Raw genomic sequence first — 20,038 nt, 5'->3', positions numbered from 1 at the left:
AGACAGCCAAGTGTGCTCCTTGCAGAGCTCAGATGTGTCTTATGTTGGCAGTACTGATTCTGAATAGAGCAGTCTTACAAAGACTAAAATATGTCTTTTGGAAGATATAGTTTAAACCATTTCCCAGATATAGCATGGTCCTCTTAAAACCGCAGTGGGATTTTACTTTCCATCTCATCTGAACAGACTGCAGAAGGGCCAGTCCAATGTTCAAACCCTACCCTGCTCTAGAGTGCACAGTGACAGCAAGGCACTTACTACCTGATGTGTACTGTGACTTTTAAATTATTTTTTTAAAGGCCAGGCACCTCAACTTCATGACTAGTTTTATAAATGTATAAAAGCAAAAGCTTTATCTATTCCTCCAGACAATTCCCTTGCCTAACTTTCATTTGAATTGAAGCAAGGCTTGATCTCCTTCTCCAGCTCCTTCCCCCATCCAATAGTTACAGCAGAGATTTCCTCTCATTAAGTGAACTTCAGATGGAGCCCACCCTCAAATTAAAATCCAAACATTTTGCTTTATTTTGGGCAAAGGAGGCAGGGAGGCATGTAAAAGACAGGAGAAAGACAAATAGCCTTTCTAAACAAACAGAGGATAATTGCTCTCATAAATGTGGGTCCTCATAATTTAAGAGCAATAGTTTATATACTTGGTAAGCCTTATAAACAAAGAGAGGAGACAAGGGCCAAAGTTGTGTTCAATAAAAGGTCCAACTCAACAAGGCCCTTGATTGTTAAGTTGTGTATTTTGTGAGCCTCTGCCAAGTTTCCTTGTTAGCAGGGCTGTGCTGAGTGCTGATATCTGCACAGAGGAGCAAGCTCTGGGAGTTCCTCTGCTCTGTCCTGGGAGTGGGAGGGTGCCATGACTGAGAGCACTTAGAGGCAAAAACAAACCATCCTGTGCATGGCAGCTCTCTGTTGTGGTGGGCAACATGATACTGTGGGGTTGGCAGGTAGAAGGTTCATCTAAAAAGCCTAAATCTAGAGTCTGTTTATAGTACAGTGTGTAGAAAATTTAAATGTGTCATGTATTTGCCAGGTGGGTGAAACCAATGATAAAGGCTTTAACCTCACCACAGCCTCTAGCAGTAGTTGACTTCGTGGCTTAAGGAAGGCTGGTTAATTTACCTGCTTTGATTTCTCTCTCTATTTTTTTTTTTTTACATTTCTTTTCATAAGATTTCTAAACACTTGAATGTGAATGAATGTGAAACAGTATTCCTGTTAAACAGACTTTTGTTGTGATTATTGACTTGCTAGGAGAATCTTCCCAGCATGTCTCAGTTTGGGTATATTCTGTCAAACAGGTAAACAAAACTTGAACTGACAATCTAGACTGTTTTAAATAATGAACCTTAGGGTTGCCAGGTTTCTCATGGTTGCCTGCAGGAATCTGGTGATTCCACACTGTGCATGGTGGTGTGTCCAGAGGGCTGTATTTCAGGTCTGCTACCACCTCTGACTTGAGGTGTTAATGAAGTTTTTGTTGTATGATGCATTAGCTTCTTTCCTGAGCACCTGTAGTCTGCTTGCTTTTGCTTCACTTTTTTTCCCATTAATCTAGAGCACTTTGTATCTGTGGATTCAGATTTTGTCTGCTGCAACTGCTGCCTGTGATGGTGAAAAAGTTACACCCGGCTCTGGCTGCATGGGCTTTACTACTGGTACTGGGAAAAAACAATGCAACAGCAACAAATGCAACAGCAGCTGCATTTCAGCAGCTGTATCTGAATGCTCAGAGTAGTAGAGGGACCCCAGGACAAAGAAAGATGTGTGGCTGGGTGAGCACAAATATTAGATGTGTTGCAGTATGCCATATTCTGCATGATCTTCATGGGATACCTAACACAGGTTGGTGGCACCATGTGGTCATGCCAGTGTGAAATATTCCTGTGAAAAAAAGAAATTTTTCTGCCTTTCTGTGAACCTCACTTGCCTTTAATGCTCTGGTACCAGAATTGGCAATTGCAAGGAAGAAGACCTGTTCTGTGACCAGGCTGGGCTTGCTCTCAGGCTGCTAAATGGCTCCTGGTGACTAGTTAGATGTGATAGAAGTAAGCTGCCAGTGCTTTGTTGAGGAGCACAGGGAGCAGGTAATAAATAGTGTGGCATGCTCACAGGTGACTGAGGAAGTTTGGGTGCCTGACAGCTGCTTTGAGATGATGGGTGTCTCAAAGTGCCCTGAAGCTCCTTTGGAGCTCTGTCATGTCACCAGGAGCACCTCAGTGCCAGCTGCAGAGGAGGCTGCTCGGCCCTGCTGCCTGCCTGGCCACAGGCTGAACCTGGAGAGCTTGGAGGGTACTGATGAAGCCAAGTGGCTGAGATCTCCTGTTCAGCTGTCAAAAGAAGACAGGCACCTTACTTTCTCCCAGTGGTGAACCTGTCAGATTCAGCAGCATCAGGTCTGTTGCTTGAGTTTCTCAACCACCCTGACTCATAAGATTTGCCTGGATGTCAAAACGTGTGCTGAGGAAAGTCTCAACAATAGATTTGATGCAGTGTTTCTTTTGGATACAGTCTTTTAAAAGAAGCAGAATATGAATTCACATCAAGGTTGCCAAGACATCCAACAGCTTCTGAATTCCTTGTATGTTAGTGCAATGGTTATTATGGCTTATTTTAAAATATACAATTAAATATAAACTGAATTTCCTAATCCAGTTTATATTGGTTATAACATAAGAATAAACGTCTGGCTTCATCCTCTGGCTCCACTCATCATTATCTGTATGACATTTTTGACATTGTGTTGTGCAGTGGAATTATGGGTTTTAACAGAGGGTGCAAAAAAGGGAAAAGAGTGAAATGGCAGCACTTCTTACACCATCATAGCTGACAACAGCTCAGTGCTCATATCCTCTGAAACCACAGTGCTTCCCATGGTTTGGGAAAGGGTCCCATTTCCCCAGCATGTCTCCCACAGCTGCAGCTATTCCCAGCTCTAGGCCATGATCCATGTTTTCCACAGTCTGCTCTTGCACTGGTGCATCCCCAGGATGCATCATCTCACGGGCTGCACTGGAGCTCACCTGAAGACCTGGTACAGCCCAAAGTCATTCTCATGGTCTGTCGTGTCTGTTCCTTCACCACTCTGCTGAAAGAGGAGAGTACATGTTTAATTAGGGAGAATTTGATGTTAAAATTGGTACAAGTCTGAGAAAAGCTATAGTACTGCTATATAGTAACATTACTCCCAGGAAAGTGAGAAGGGCCATTTTTTGGTTGAGTTTCAAGGATGTGCTGGACACACACTAAAAGCTGTTTTCTTTGCAGTGTAAACTTGACTTAAAGCTACAGTATCTTGGTAGCTTATCTTAAAGTTTACAACTCGTGTCCATCTGTTTTCTGAGCCGTGCTATCATGAAGTGTCTCCATTTTAAACAAAGCAGATACAGCCTCTGCAAGTGCCCCTTATTGTAAAGCTGTATTCTGTGGCTTGCCTGATTAATTTTTAATTAATTTAAACATAATAAGCTAAATTTAACCCAGCTTAAAAATAATCCTTACCACTGTGCCACTGGGTGCTTGGCTTTTTTTCATACTTCTCCATAGTAATATGCCAATTCCTGATCTTACATACTTTAACAAAAAAAAAAAAAAAGAAGAAAAGAGAGAAAGTTAATAGGGTAAAATCATTATGGTTTAATTGTGTGATTGGAATATTACTCATAAGGAATTTGATACCTTTTCCTAGAAAAAATGTTTTAAATTGTTTAATTGCCTTTAATTTGGTTTCCTAATTATATTAGGTGTATATTATTAATTTTTCCCTGGCACACATTTTTATAAATGAAAGGTGAGCTTTTTATTCAGTTGTAACACTTCTGTGGTTTCCATTACTTTCCATACTTAGGAAGAAAATTCAAAGCCGCTGTTTCATTTCTGGCCATCTGTAATTATCGTAAACTGACTATAGGTACAGGCAAATGTAGCTCTGTATGGAAATAATGCACATTTTTGTATGGAGAGATAATTAGATTATACCAGGGCTGTGATTCCCTGCAGGAGAAACCAGAGTCTGGATCAGCTGCAGCCCTTGCCAAGGCAGAACATGATCGCTCATTGCAGGTGTTTAGCATCTCCCTGTTGCTCCACTATGCAGCGCTACACAAATCCACAGTGACATCTAGGTCGCTTTTGGAGTTTGTCCACACCTTTTCTAAGCAATGGCTTGTTGCAGCTGGTTAAACAACACTCTTTAATCCCTAGCTTTATTTTGAAATTCTTGTCAACGCCTGATATAAATCAGTTTTCTCATCCTTAAAAGTATAACAGAAACAAACAGCAGCGAGTGATGAATCACATGTGCTGCAGAGGAGTGCTATTCAGTTCAGATAGCTTAAACTAAAATTAGGATCAAAGCAGTTTAATACTGGTATGAATTTAATCAGTAGTCAATGAACTGCTCATTTGGGATCAGTACCAGTAATGCCATAGATAAATTACAACCCTGAACACTGAATTAATGTTAGTAAGCACTTACAGAAAACAGATTTAACTAATCCCCAAAAGTTACACACTCTCTTCCACAAGTACACTCACATACTCTGCCAGCATTTATGGGTTACAGTCTCCCCCCTTTCCCCATCTGCATTGCACCCATATCCTGCAGGAGATGTGGGTGCTCTCACTCCTGGGAGCCAGTGCTTCCCCCTGCAGCTGGTGAGGCAGCACCCATGAGCTCAGGGGCACCCCATGAGCTCTGGGTCTTTGCTTGCAGCAGCCTGCCTGACAGCAGGCAGCTCCTGGCCTCTGACTAGGAAGCTGCTCTGTCTGGTGATGATGATTTTCTTCATTATTAAGGTGTCTGGTTAGAAATGATGGGTTTTGTGCATTTTCACATGAGCAGTGTTGGGAAGCACACACTGATTTTATGTGTTTTTTACACCTGCACACCACCAATGATTCACTCACAGTTCTGTCTTAAAAGGTGGTGTCCCAGACTATTTCCCAAGGTTAGGCCATGCCATCACCATCTGTTCCTAAACCTCACTTTGTTATGCTCAGTAATCTTCTGCTGCATTGGCAGGGCATAGAAGCACACCCTGCACCCATACCTTTGTGTACAAAAAGGCTGCTAAATGTAGTTCAAGCATGATGAGATTGCTTTTTGCTCTTGAGAGTTTGGAGTTTTTCTATAAACAAGAATCTGAATTCCCTTCAAGGAACAAATATCTGTTCAGAGAAAAGCTCACAAGCCTGCTGCAATGTACTTGCTTGCTGCAAGACTGATGAAGCTTTGTTGTGTTACAAGGCAATTTGCCTAAGGGGCAGGCTCTGCCAGCTGTAGTCTCAGCTAAAATAACTTATTCTGCCTGAAATGTTCTCCAGATATGGCTTCACTTTCATGAAACTCATTATAGGCAGTAAAGAAGAGTCAGTAGCATCACTGGTGAGTGCTGTAGGTATAGCAAGTAATGAGGAGAAGTGACTGCTTCACTGAGATGTGCAGGAGCCATGGCTCAGTCCCAAGGCAGGCATCCCACCTGTGCAGTTCCCCCGAGGAAGAGCTGGATGTCCATGCCTAATGGTCAGCCCTCGTGGCTGGAGGCATTGTGGCCTCTCTAAAGCCTTTTCTTGTTGTGGTGGTCAAGGGGTTTCTGGCTGGTTTATAACATAGCAGATCACTTGGGAATGTATTGTCGCCTTCCAGAGCTTATGAAATGGAAATTGCTAAATCAACAGAGGCTGTTCAACATAAAAGCTTTGTGAGTCAAATATCACTTCAGCAGCATCTGTTTCTGTTACACCATTGCAGTAAACTCAAAGCTTTGTAAGGGCTTTCCTTAAAAAGATGGGATGGTGAAGGGGGTTTGTTCAGTAAGAGCTGATGCTCTATGTGAGCTGTACAGCCTGCCCTTGTGCTCTGCTCTTCAGCCCTTGTGAACAGACACCTTTCTGAAAGGTATGTGCCAGGTATACTGTTGTGCCAGGATTTGATGAGTTACATCACAGTCTCACTCTGCAGTGGCAGAACTCAAGTACTGCAAAAGTCACCTGAGAAGCAAGTTGGTGGAGAGTTTGTTTTCCATCTCTGGGTTGATGCACAGACATCCCATTTTGGCAGGTTGAGAACAAAAAACACATTTCATGTGTTATGGAGATGGTCCTAGGGAGGATTTTAATTCCTGTGATTGAAATGGAAGGACTTCAGTGCCCTTGAATAGGGATACCTCTTTAGACATAAGGAGCCACATGCACTTGTGTCATTGAAAATGTTCTACTCCAGTGCTTTTGCCACCTCTGTTTCCTTCCCTGTATCATGTCAGAACACTCAGTCTAAACTGAACAAGAGGGATGTCTTGTGATAGACACAAACTACAGGGTGATCAATAATTGGCAACAGATTTTGCTGTCTCCCAGACTGGATAATATATTTAATAGTGAAAACTTTAACATTTTTTACTAGTTTTTGAATCACCCTCAGGGCCACAGAAGTATTTTTCTGAACTGTGTGTAATACCAGTAGTATCAGTGCCTTGCATATGGTTCATGTGTTCTGTAAATGGAATTAAAATGATGAAGCAAGTAAAGACATAACTGGATTATAGGAGATTAGTGGCTCAGTGTTTGTAATCTCCTCTCACTTCTTACTTTAGCATTTCTCATAGTGACACTTTTGCAGTGTCATGTTCCTATACATGGAACATATATGGATGTAAAAAGTCATGAATACAGCATGAGTGGAGTGTAACTTAGTATGATGAAATGAGGGCAATGCTTTCCAGCCAATTACTGATGTTATAAAAGTCTCTTTGCCACAAACAGAAGAGAAGAGAGTGAACTAACCTGGCAGCATTTCAGTTTTGGTGTGTAGTGAGGGGAGTTGTGATCCTGTGAGAGGCCGGCTGCTCTGAACTTACAGTAGCCTCTGGTACTCTGCACATCCTAGCAACTAATTGGCATCCAGGTACCAGCATCAGCCTCTTTGCTTGTAAATTCAGTGAGCTGGAAAATGTGAAGTCACTATGTTTCCTAATAAAAATTCTTTTTACCTTCTCATTAAAAGCTTTTAAGTGCAACTTTGTGATCTCTCTTTATTGGCCATGTTCCATGTTTCCAAATTATACTAAAGAATGCTAGGAATACTTTTTTTTTTTTTTTTTTTTTTTTTTTTTTTTTGCTTGCAGTAGTGTTCTGCTTGAAGTCTTGTGTAATTAGGAGGGAAATGATGAAGTCATTACTATAATTTCTCCACCTGAAGCCTCAGTACCTAGTGGAACTATAGCAGAGTTTTAAATGTCTCTTCTAGAAGCAGAGCCTCATTACATCTACCTTAATTTACATCACACATCCTGTAAACACAACGTTGTCACCACTCCTCAAAAATAATGGTAGTACAGCCATTGGACAGGGCTTTTCTCTGTCTGAAAGATTATAACTTTCCCCTGTGCTTTGTGTCCATCAGCTTCACTTCTGAAGCAGGTCTTATAAGGATTAGCTTCAGTTCAGCTGGAGGTGATCTGAGGATGGATTCACTAGGATTTCAGTTAGTTAGTTCTGGTAGTCCTTGTCTCCAAGCTTAGTGCATCCCACCAAGAAATCTGTAGCCTCAACTCTATTAAAAGGAGAGGACATGCTAATTTTTCTACAGCAAGGAGGAAGGCTGGCAGTGGAATGTGCTGCTCAGGAGTCTCAGAACTGAGGCCAGTGAATACTAAATCTCAAACTCAAGTTGTAAGTTACAAGGATCTTTGGTATATTCACTGTATTGTGAGGGAGAAAAAAATCTTGAGGCATTTCACTGAAGTTCAAGACACTTATCAGAGTCTGCATGGGTAGGGTTTAATATGCTCCTGTGGATCATGTGAATTGCAGTGAACTTCATCCTCTTTCTTCTCAAAATGGAGAATGGTCTGTATTTTATGAACAGAGTAAAAAATCTGTAAAAGTGTGTGCTGCAGCGAGAGCATTGCTTCTCAGCCCCAAATGTGGATCCATGCCAATGATGAAAATAAGCATCAGTTACTCCTTTATTTTTCAACTCCCTGACAAATCTTTCAGTTAGAGTTTTACTTCCCTGTTTTAGAAAGACCAGGATGGCTAACAAATCAGGGCTGCTTGATGATAAAGCATGGGGAAGCTCTTGGGTCATCCTGTGTTAACAACATCTTAAAGCACAATTTTCTTCATAGATTAATTCCTCTATTGTTGTGTTTTGGTTTTTTAAAATTTTGCTGCTTCCTAGTAAGCTCTAGATGTCAATCCTAATGCACTCAGCCTATGCCTTCATCTATTTGTGTACTGTGTCAGAATTATTAACCCTCAAGTACTATGTTGTCTCTTAGTCAAAATTGGCTGCTGCTCCTTCTGAGATGGCTCTGCAAGCACAGTAACCTTTCCATCACCTCCCTCCTTAACTGCATCCATTGGAGTCATGGTACATATTAGCATGAACTCTTTGATCTTCAGCTGCACAGGGCAAGATCACTTATCTTTTCCACTCAGAGTTTGGGAATTAGAACATTTATTATGACATTTTCACAAGGGTTTGATTTGCTTTAATTAGCCAGGGTTTGTTATTCTGTGCAAGGCCTCAAAAAGAGGAGCATTGTTAAGATCAATTGAATTGGTAAACACAGAATAATTATATTTAGAAGGGACTCAAGTACACTTTCCTGTCAGGTGTATATACGTATTCATTAGACCCCCCTGGCAGGTTCCCATTCTCCTTGGACTTTGTGAAGATAAGGGCTTTTCTCTTCACCTTCCTCTTACTTTGTCAAGATGTCTAATATTTCTTGATTCCAAAAGCTGCTTTTGCTGCTGTCCTGTATTTAAGTCTACTGCTGAAGATACTGCCATAAGCTGGTGATAATAAATTTGAGGATAAATGTAGAATTCCATATAGAGCTAGTAATGATGTTTTAAATAATTAGCTTAGGTTAACATGAAACAGACTTAAAGATTTAGATAGTGCCGGAGTTCTTGCTTTGAATAATACCTCAGCAATTGTGTTGCCATAAACATCACATTTTCTTTTTTTGCACATTGATTTTGAGGTAATGAAATCAAAGTGACATTGAAAGAGTCAGTGAATAATTTTGTTTATCTCATTTCGGTAAATTGAAATCACAATGAATTGAAAAAGAATAATTACAGTCAGTTCCTATTTTCTGCACAATAAAGCAGTTATTTATTGTGGTGTTCAGTAGACTGGGAAGTTATTGAAGTTGCCATAAATACTGAGTGCTGAATTCCTGATTTACTTGCATGTATGTATATCTGATACCCCTCAAATGTCAGAGTACCTTATGCTGTTGCATATAAATCGTGATCTGCAATTTATACAGCACCAGTCACAGACACAGCAATTGGGACCTCAGACGGCAGGGCTGGGGTTCAGAGGGAGGCTAATGCCCCCTGAATGCTTCTGCAGTCACAAGTACCATCTGTTTTGACACAGTCTGGGACTGCTTCACACTGATGGTCAGGAATCCATGTAACGTAGTGCAGTTGGGCTTGAGCCAGTTACATTTTTCTAGTGGAAGAAAGCTGCCAATGGCCATGTCTCTTTCCCAGCTTAACTCCCAGATTTCCCATAAACAAAATTTTAATCCTTGTGTTCTGAGTAAGCACTGCATGCTTGCTCAGTGTGTTGTTGTGTGTGTTTGTAACAAGAGGGGACTGCTCACTGTCACTCCAGGCTCTCATAACGTGACGTGTTTATTATGAAAAAGCCTCAGTTTATGTATCTTTGTTGAAGAGATGCTGGAAAAGTTAGACTGAGCTGGTGCCGTGGGTTTCTGCTTTGGAGGCCTATGTTTCTTTGCTTTCATCCTCTCCAGAATGTTCCTCTCACCCAGGTCCCAAGGGTGATTTGTTGGGGAATTGGTTTTGGCCAGCTCTTTGCTGAATGCATTTCTTTGTACGTGTAGTGGCAACAGTGGGTTTGTAAGAAATGCAAAAATGTGGATTAAGTGAAGTTTTCTACCATTCCTTCAAAAAGCCCTGGAGACCAGCTTTTTTTTTCTCAGTTTGGCCATGTGTCAGAAGGGAGGAGGGATGCAACCCTAGAAACAAGGTATTTGCCCTCAAAACATGAGTGTGCTTGCCAGGATACTAGCAGGTGCTTTTGAAGGAATCTTATTCCTGGAAAAGAAAATAAGCTTTGAAAACTGAGGTGTAAATGGATTTGAGCTGATCAGGAGCAGGTGTTGCAGGTCAGCCTTTAGTTACACTTTGCACAGTTCCACTGAATTTCTGTAATTTGTGGGCATCCTGCAGATGGATGCAGGCAGAGCTCCTAGTCTGCAAAAGCATTAGTCTGGGAGTAAACACATCTCCTTGCTAAAGTCAGGAAAACTGTTACTGCCTCGGTGTAATTCTCCTCGGGGACTGAAAAGAGCTCACCAAACTCACCCTCGAGTGAGCACTAACATGGTAACTTATTAAGCAGTTTTTTAGAAGAAGGTTATGTTCTCTTGTCTGTTGGCAGCATTTATGGTTGCTGTTTCATTATCACTCACTTACTGGAGTTTAGCTGGTAGAGGGATGTGTCTGCTGCTCTGACACATGACTCATCAGCTGGGACACCAAGCAGGCACTTGCAGGTATCTCATGGACAATCTGTAACAAGCTGGGATGAGCCAAGGTGACTTGGGAATGGCTTTACCAATTGGGTTTTGAGTTTGTTTTCTTATTTTTAATCTAGACGCCTCTTCTTGTGCTATGTACAACTCTGTCCCATAATTTGCAGGCTTATCTTTTCCAAATTATCAGCAAAGAGTATGTTTTCAAAGCTTGAATTTATTTTAGGAAACATATTTGTACTATTCTAAATTACATTGATTTAACGCATCATTAACATCTGGAGAGAGACTATTTACAAGAGCATGTAGAGGCAGGACAAGGGGAAATGGCTTCAAAGTGAAAAAAGAGTAAGTTTAGATTACATATACAAAAGAAATTCTTTGCTGTCAGGGTAGTGAGGCAATGGAACAGGTTGTCCGGAGAAGTTGTAGATGTCCCATCCCTGGAAGTGTTCAAAGCCAGGTTGGATGGAGCTCTGAGCAATCTCTTCTAGTAGAAGTTGTCCTTCTCACAGTTTGAGGATTGGATCTAGATGGTCTTTAAAGTCTTTTTCAACCCATCAACCTTCTATGATTCTGTAATCTAAAGCTGATGATAGGAGAGAAGCACAATTTTATGGCTTTAAATCTCTGATTACTGCTTACTGTTTATTCTTCTGTTTAGCATACTGCTTACCATTTGTTCCTCCAATTTTGAAGGTCAAATCCTGGATCCCCTGTTAATTTAAAAGTCAGTAATTTCTGAGAGCTGCATGCTTTTAAAATGCCAACAGTTGATTATGAGACAATGTTCTTTTACACAAATAATTTGTTTATGGTGAATAGGCTGGAAACAGCCATTCTTGGGGGAATTATTTGTCTACTGCAGCATTTGCTACCAACTGGATCCAAGTCCTCTTGATTACACAACAAAGTGATTATATTGTCAGCTTTTCCCAGAGGTAAACATTCCTCTGCTTTGTATATTATTTTCCACTTAGAGTCACGCACATCTACCAGAACTATATTTCAGAGTTCTGTAGGTCCCCATGGTTTTATCCACGTGAACTGGGGATTTTGAAAATATATTTCTTCCGTAAATATATTCCAGCAACTTGTCTTGAAGTTTTGCAATAATGTAAACTGATATATGTTTTATTCCAAATTCTCCCATTTTTGGAAGGTAAAATAGTAGGACAGCTACAATTGTCTGGAGCAGCTGATTGGATTTCTGCATTTTGAAGTTGGGAGCAATTAGGTAGTTGTTCCAGTTTTCTATAAATTGCAAAGATACATTTGCAATGAGTATTTATCATTCAAAGGTAGAGTAGGATCTGTTTGTCCCATCTCAGTATTATTCTAAGACACTGATTCTGGCCCTGTGTGTGTGGCTTGAGAGCCACTGTCAAGCAGTGTGCACTCATCCTCTCTACATTTATTTAAACTTGGTGTTAAATGAAAAATAAAGAACAGTGGATTTAAAAAGTGGAACACAGTAATGTAGATATTGTCTAGTCAGGTGGAAAAATGTTTAACCTGACAAAATTTTGACCTTGGAGCATGTTACAGTAACTCAAAGAAAAGGCAGGTTATAATTGTAAGCCTGTTTCACTGAAACAAGTCATTCTCTGGATAAATTTGAAAGGTTTTTTGTATTCCCCAGGATTGGGTTTCTGGGTTAATTAAGACTATCAAACTTACCAGGAGATGAGAGAGAGACCATGGCAGGATTTTTAGTAAGATTTGAAATTAAGCAAACTTGCTATCTTTTTGTTGCCTTCTTTAAACCTTTATATTGAAGTATGTTGAAGCTTTCCTTATTTATAAGGATCTCGTAAAATTATTATTTTTGTTTTAACTATATTTGGTTTGCACATTTTAGAGCAGTGCATTAAACATCATGGATCCTCATAGGCGTGACAATCCTGAAAATGGAGGCTGATGAAATGCAGTGTGTCTGGTCCATTGATAATCCAGCCCTGGAAATCCAGCAGGGCACATTATGCCTCTCCTCAGAGTGGTATGGAATAGGATGGGAGATAATAATTCATGGTTTGGAGGAGGTAGACAGGAGCTTCTTCTGACCAGTTTATCTACAGTTTATCTACATTAGCATTTTTTTTTTCAAGTCCAAAGCTCGCTTTTGAAATGCCTCTCCTTCTTACTCTGTTTTAGTAACCACCACAAGGTATATGAACCCAGTTACACTCAGGCAAAACTAAAGCCAAAAAATATGTTCTGGCAGTACACCTAAAGCACCAAAGGCAACCCCTACTGAGCATTCAGGATTGGGGATTAAATTAAATATTGGCAAAAAAATAACACCCACTTCCCAGGCCTGTGGATGTTGGGCTTTCAGCAATATTAGTTTTGCTCCACAGAACTCCTCTTTCTGGGCTGCACTCCCTGTTAATGTAAATATAAACTAGCTCAGCTGGAGGAGCTCCCTGGCATACCAAAAAGATTTGGGAGAGCATCTGACTGAAGGATTTAAGCAGAGCATTTACTTAAGCATGTGTGGAATTCATTTTGGGATACATATTTACAGAACATGGAAAAAATGCACCTTCCATCCATCTCTGTGTAATTCCCCGCAATGCTGCACTGTAAAACCCTTTTCTCAGAGCTGATGTGCTAGTATCATCAGTTGTACTCAAGGCTAAATTATAATGCTTTGACTTCCTAAACTAATAGTGAATTACTTTTTTACTTTTCCTCCCCCTCAGTCTTTGTATTTTTAGCTTCGTTCAAAAATATGGGGATAAAATTAATTCCTGCCAAGTGGCAGGGGACAAAGTCAGTAGGGGGGAAATTAGTTCAAATTTTCCACAAATACATTGTAAGGAAGAATTATTTGCTTAATAAAACTATAATGATTACTTCACTTGCAATGCTCTTTGACTTTAGGCATCTACTGTGAGTATGCCAGGAATGCAAGATCAGTTCTCCAAATGTGTGTAGAGGAGTTTAAAGGCTGAAGAAAAGTGGAGCTCAACATCACAGGGAAGCTACACCACTGTAATCCAAGGTGTAAAGTGTCACACAGAAAGTGCTATGAGATGGTTACAGATTCTAGTTAACATACCCCTCTTCCACAATGCCTCTAGTCTTATTCAATAGGTACAGTTTCTTATTACATTCTAAAGGGGGTTTTTCAAAACCATAAAAGGTTATTTCAAGTTCTGTGTAACTATTCCTTCCAAGACCATGTGGATGTGATTACTTCGTGAGCTCCAAGGTTGCTTATTCTTACACTGACAAATCAAGCTCTGCTGCAAGTCTTTGCTCTTAAAATGAGAATTGCATTCTCATTTTAAGACAAGAGAATTGAATTCTCATTGACTGACAAGATCTCACAGGGTAAAAAATTAGTTTTTACCTTTGCCAAAGTGTTGTTGTACCTTTGACCTCAGTTTTCCATGTAATTTTCCATTTTGGCAAAAATAAATTGTCTGGTGAGAGGGAAGCAGTAGCTGTAAGCTATCTCAGGTTTATTTGGACTTTTGAATTTGTGTATTGGAAACAAACTGGTGAAATATGGAGTAAACAAAATCATGATAAGGTGGGCACTGAAGGGGAGTATCACTCAGAGTATTTGTCAGCTGTGATGATGTTTCAGGAAGAACCCTTTAGAAATCACAGAATATGCTGATTTGGAAGGAACCATTGAGTGCAGCTCTTGAGTGACTGGCCCATAAAGGAATTAGACCCACAACCTTGGTGCTACCAGCACCATGCCATGACCAACTGGGCTGGTCTCAGCTGCAATGCCTTACAATATTTGTGAACAGGTTGCCAGACTTTCCATTTCTCTCTAGGAACCATGTTTTTCAATTGAATTGGGACACAAAATTACCGATATCTAGAGAAATTAGTTAAAATTTATGGCCCTGGAGTGGCAAAGTATTAGGAAAACTGAAAGCTAACACATTCTGAGAAGGTTGCTCAGTACTCAAAATAGTCTTGAACAAGTAGATTAAGGAGAGACAAAACACAGTATTCTCCAAGGAGATGGCTGTAGGGAAGATGAATGGATTCTATAAACACAGGTGTGGAAAATAAATATCTAGGTGCTGTATGTCACATGGGAATCCCAGCAATATCTTGAGTCACATAGTGAAAATACATGAGCCTTTTGGGACTGTTGAAATCTGGAAGGTTGGAAACGTGCTTTCCATGGAATATGGGTGCAAAAGGCTCCACTTTTCCACTGCTGGTGAGGTTGGGTGTGCATAGTGCTTAGTTCAGAGCATTGTGCTTTAAGATAGGAGAAAATGTAAAGGAAAAGATAGAGGAAACTGGAAATGTTAGTAACATGACTAATAAAAAGAAAGGCAAATGCATGTAAGAAATCCTTACCGGGAGAGTGAAGACCTCTCATTCTTCACAAGTGCAAGGAGAGGGGCAGAAACAACTCCTTATATGAGCCAAATAAGAGGAAAAACTTAAAAACTTGGTACAGTGACACCCCTGGAACAGGCACCTCAGTGAGCTGAGTAATAGCTGCCCCGAGCAGTTAAAAACAGGGCAGACATGCACATCAGGGATGGTTTAGGTGTACTTAGTGTTCTTGGAGAGAGATGAGAGAGCTCATCCAACTCATTCTGCATCTTCTTCATTGTAAAAGGCTGCAAAATCATGTGGCTATCTCCACTGGGCAACCCTTTCCTTCTGGCACTCTTGACTGCTGCAGCCCCGCACAAGTTTGCATGTGAGTTTTGTTCCAGCTGCCTCTTTGCTATCTCAGAGTCTCCAGTTCCTCCCAGCCTCCTGGGACTGGGAGGAACCAAGGTCAGTAGGGTAACTTATCCTGAGAAAAAATGCCTGAGGATGTTTGCAATGTGGAAGATGCTCTTTATTTTTTTGTAGGTAGCACTTTTTCTGGAACTTTGTCCATACCCAGGGCTTTGGAAGGAAAATGACTGGGTTGTAGCTTGCTCTCCTATCTAACTCCTTTTCCTACTCTAATCCAAGGGCACAGAGCCATATTTGAAATCTGTCTGTCAAATTCACGAGTCTCTCCTTGAATCAGCCCACATTGTATCCCCTGTAGAAGCCTCTGTTCCCCTTTGCACCACTGATTGTAGCTGCTGCAGCCATTAATTTCCCATTTTCCCCAGTTTCTGTAAAAGGAGTACTTACTTGGCATGCCTGAGGTTGATGGTATTGTGGTAAAAATGTGAAGTCTATACCCACATTGCACTTAATAAACTATGTAATATCTACACAACACTTACTGAAGAGATGCTAAGTCAGTGAGGTTTTGGCATGCTGTGTAAATGCTTCTTGTGCATATTACTCTGCAGCTAATGTTTACAAAATGACAATTGCTTTTTATTCTTCTCAGCTGTATTGACTTTTTCAGAATTTGAACACAGTTTTGTTTATTTCTTGCCTTAGTTTTGCTAAAAACATCAGTGGTGACAGGAGATCAACACAGAGGACCTTTTTCAATTGTCATATAAGAATCTCAAGTTTGATTGATATTTACAAAATTTTCATTTTAATTTTGTTAGCTTGAAGAACTCAGCATAGTATTCATTTCAAAAAAGACTCATTCATCATACCATAGTGGAAGGTGTGAATGAATGGAGTCATGCCTTAAGCTGGAAAATGGTTCAATCTTAAAAAGGCCATGCTGGGATCTGGACATCAGTGTTAGTGTGTGTTGCTGGAGTAATGGAAATACAACACTGTTTTTTCTCTCTGGTTCTGAAATCAGACGGCATATTATTGTCAATGCCAGAAGGAATGGAGGTTAGATCTTGGCTTAATTCTTATATATTTAAAGGTTTTTTTGTTCACATATGTATCTATTAATTGGGAAACAAACTGGGGAGAAAAAATCCTTTGAAATAAACCAGATTCCTAGTGGAATAAGAAAACTCCCTCTAGTGCATTTTCTCCCTCTGTGTCAGCTTTTATGGTTCTGTTTCTGGAATGAATCTTTTGAGATTTCTTTAAAGATTGTTCAGAAATTTTGTCTTACATCAACAAAAAACTATCAGAGCTTGATCAAAGCTTTAATAAAAGGTATCTTGCACAGAAGATTGGAGGCAAAGGGGCAAGAGAGATTGTAGGAAAGGAAGTGCAAGGCTGCTTTCTAATTTGCTTTTACTTTCTAAGATCACCAAAATTAAAGTCGCATTTCAGGCTTGTAAACAATTGAGTTTACAAGAGTAATGCTTGTATAGGGCATGTGTGTGTATAAAGATGTGTATTGAGAACTTTATTCAGTAACTTCATTTCTACATGCAGGGTTGTGTTTAATTATGTTACATGGTCATTACTTTGCTCTTTCTCAGACTGCCCCAGCCTGTTGGCAAGCACTCAGTAAACGGTGAAGAACAAAATTCTAAGGAAACTCCTAGAGTTGAGATAGTGCTACAGGAAGCCCCTCCCAACAATATTAGAAAAGCCTGGAAAATGTACAGTAGACCAAGTGTTTTGCTGAAGTTTTAAATGCTAGCAAAAAGCTTTCCAAGTTTTTCCTGGCAGTAAGGCTCCTGGACTCACCTGCTATTTTTTTTTAAATTTCTGTTTCCCCTTAGGGGTGTACAGAGAACAGTAAGCAGGAATACCTCTGTGTGGAGTTCAGCTGAGCTACCAGCAAAATTCCTGTCTGAGAGCATACTGCATTATGGGCTCAGCAGAGCAGTAATGTGCTCACAACTCCCTTTTTTAAACACATTGACACCACTACGGACTTTTTCCATAATACTTTCTGATGGGGAGACAGGGTGCATGTGTACGTGTCTGTCTGTCCCTCTGTGCCCCGAGGATGGAGGGAGCAAGTTTTACATGATGCACCTTCAGGACTAAAGGGAAAGGAAATACAGGATGCACATCTGGAACTGCTATACTAATGAGAGAATTAAGAGAGCACAAAGCACGGAGCATACACATAAAACAGAAGGTCAGGCCTTTTTTAGCTGAAAGTCTAAGTTAAAAACCACATATTAGTAATTCATTACACACCCAGAATGTCTAAGTATTGATTATTCACAGTGCCCAGGAGTGATGAAGGAATGCCACTTCTGATCCAAAAGCAGAGGAGATTAGCCGTATTAGCTTGGAGCGTTGCTCACCAGGGGAAGGGGGGAGAATCGTGGACTATGAAAAGCTTTTTTAAGCTTAAGTAGGAATGGAAACTAATGAAGACTGCAGAACTAACGAAGACCCTACAGAAATTTTAAGGTGTTTTTAGTGATAACTGACTAAAAATGTACATTTTCCAAATATGCTGTGTCTTACAGAAGGCACTCATTCCCAGAGGACTAAAAATTGTTTAAAGCAGATGTAAATAATTGGAACTTTTTGCTTTTGATTTTAGTTCTGTTTTGTGGAATAGAAATAAGTGTTTCCTCTGTGGTTTTTTATTTATATAATTTTGTTTTCCTTTTTGTTCTGGTTTGTGTAAAACAAGTAACCAACAGTTAACCAAGGAAAAGGCCCAAAGCAAATGAAAAAGTAAAATGAGAGGAATTGACAATATCAAATACATGTAACAGTAGAAGATACATCCAGCACTTGGGAAAAAAAGTGTATTATTCTTTTATATTAGAAACATTCTTGTATTAAAATTTCAAAAAAGGAGCAAAATGTAAAGGCTTTGCCACATATTCTGCACATGTTTAGCTTCAGGCGCTGTCACTGGTTTTGGTGATAATGTGAGCGAGGTCAAACATATGGTAAGTCCTTGCAAAAATTAATCTCAGGGCCTGTTGCCTAAGAGGCCTGTGGAGTCAGTGCTTGTCTCCAGGAGCCTGGCTGCTGCTGGTTGGATTTTTCTCTCCAGCTGTAAATCTCATTTTTAAAATACCAGCATATACCAGATGCTTACCAAATAGCACTCTCCGATGCAATTATTTGCAAAAGCTGCCAGGGGGTATTAGGAGGTCTCAGAGGGAGCAGGGTGTCTGCAAAACCCACTCAGCATGAAGATACTGTTCTTGCTCATAATTACACAAATCCCTGTGTTAGGACCACATAGCCATAGCACAGACTCAGAAGCCTTGGGGAAAATGTTCTTTCCTTTCATTTGCTGAAACAGTGAATTTCTAAGTAAAACAAGAATGCATAAGAGGAGGAGGGAAGGAGCTGGGCAGTACAGGTTTTTCCTCCACAGTGTGAGAAGATGATTTTGATGTCTCTGCAACTCAATTAGGTGATCATGAGCAAGCCATTGGACTTTGTGTCTTGGATTCCTCAGCTAAGTATTTGTGCTTCTTTCCCTTGCAGACTCACTGTGGAAATACAGGCCTGTGGTTGCTGTTGCTGTAGAGAGATCAGAGGAGGCCTGTGCTGGGCTAAGTAAAAGCTTCATGGGGAAGTTTATGTGTAACAATCAAATTCACCAAAAATGTACTTAATTTAAAAACCCTGCCCAAATCCAGGTGTGGACATGTTTGTTGAATGCATTTCTGGCTGTATCTTGATTAGGCTTATCTGTGCTTTCACAGTCACACAGCTGCAGAGTCAGTGTTACTTAAGGGGCTGTCTTTGTACACTTTCCTGAAAGGCCTGAACATTGATGTGGAGATGTGGCAGGAGATGTGATGTGGAGAAAAGCTTGGTCCTCTAAAAACATTGTATGTCTGTGAAAATTCTGCTGGTCCCTAAATTGTGGTTACTGTATTCATTTCTGGGTGGTGCTTTCCTTTGGAAAAGTTTCTGTTGAGATCATACTGAGGTGGAGGTAGTGTGCTCAGCAGCAGTGTGCATCTCTCATACACTGCTTGTATTTGTGTAGCATACTGCTAAAATATCCTCAGAGTCTCTGAATGTATTGCCCATGGCATTTGCTTGACTATCAAAGTTATATCTTAGTTGTCTTCCAGTCTTTTACTTTGGTTGCTTGGAGAAACTGGGAGCAGGAGTGGAAATTACTTGTAGGCGATGTCAGCACACAGGAAAAACAGTTTAAATAACCTTCCAGCAAAAGTAACCTTTCTTAGTAGCAAAAAACCTCAAATTTTGTGCCTAATTTTGGCAACTAAAATGAACCAAAGAAGGTAAAGAAGTAGCAAATTGTTTTGGGGAGTTGAGTTGACTGCTTCCAATGTGACAAATAGCCCTAGCAATAAGTGTGTAAATATTGTATAACAATTCTCCAGCAAGTTTCCAGGCATGCTGTTTCTTCATGAGTTACTTTTTTGGGCTTTTTTTTTTCTCCCAAAAAGTTTGCTTTAGTCCATTGGAAAGGAATGTTTTCTGCGTGCACATGAAGAACTATGCTGGGTTATTGGGTGAACTGAGTTTCAGTTTGCATGACTGAATTAGAGAAATTAAATTTTCTGATGACACATTGAAAATAAGTGTATGGAGTTGAGCTTTTCCCATCTGCCCAGATCTGGTGAAAGAAGCAGTATTTGCCTTGTGAGCTCTTTTTTGGCCTCCTGCTGAATGGCTGAAGGAGCTTAGAGATGAGGGACCACAGCATTCTCTGCCCCTAAGAGTTCACAGCTGTGTCAAGTTATGGACAGTTATTTTCTGCCAAAAAAAAAAGCCTGTGACTCAAACAT

At 40.3% G+C, this 20,038-nt stretch overlaps 1 protein-coding gene across 1 annotated transcript in view; it reads left to right on the top strand.

Annotated features, from left to right (window-relative positions):
• Positions 1–20,038, top strand: part of FBXL7 (F-box and leucine rich repeat protein 7) — a 172,582-nt gene that overhangs the window by 143,578 nt on the left and 8,966 nt on the right. The window lies entirely within an intron of this gene.

The sequence above is a fragment of the Ammospiza caudacuta genome, chromosome 1 (genome assembly GCF_027887145.1).
Source record: "Ammospiza caudacuta isolate bAmmCau1 chromosome 1, bAmmCau1.pri, whole genome shotgun sequence".
NCBI classification, from domain to species: domain Eukaryota; kingdom Metazoa; phylum Chordata; class Aves; order Passeriformes; family Passerellidae; genus Ammospiza; species Ammospiza caudacuta.
The sequence above is the reverse complement of the archived record's forward strand: the minus strand, read 5'-3'. Positions and strand labels throughout refer to the sequence as shown.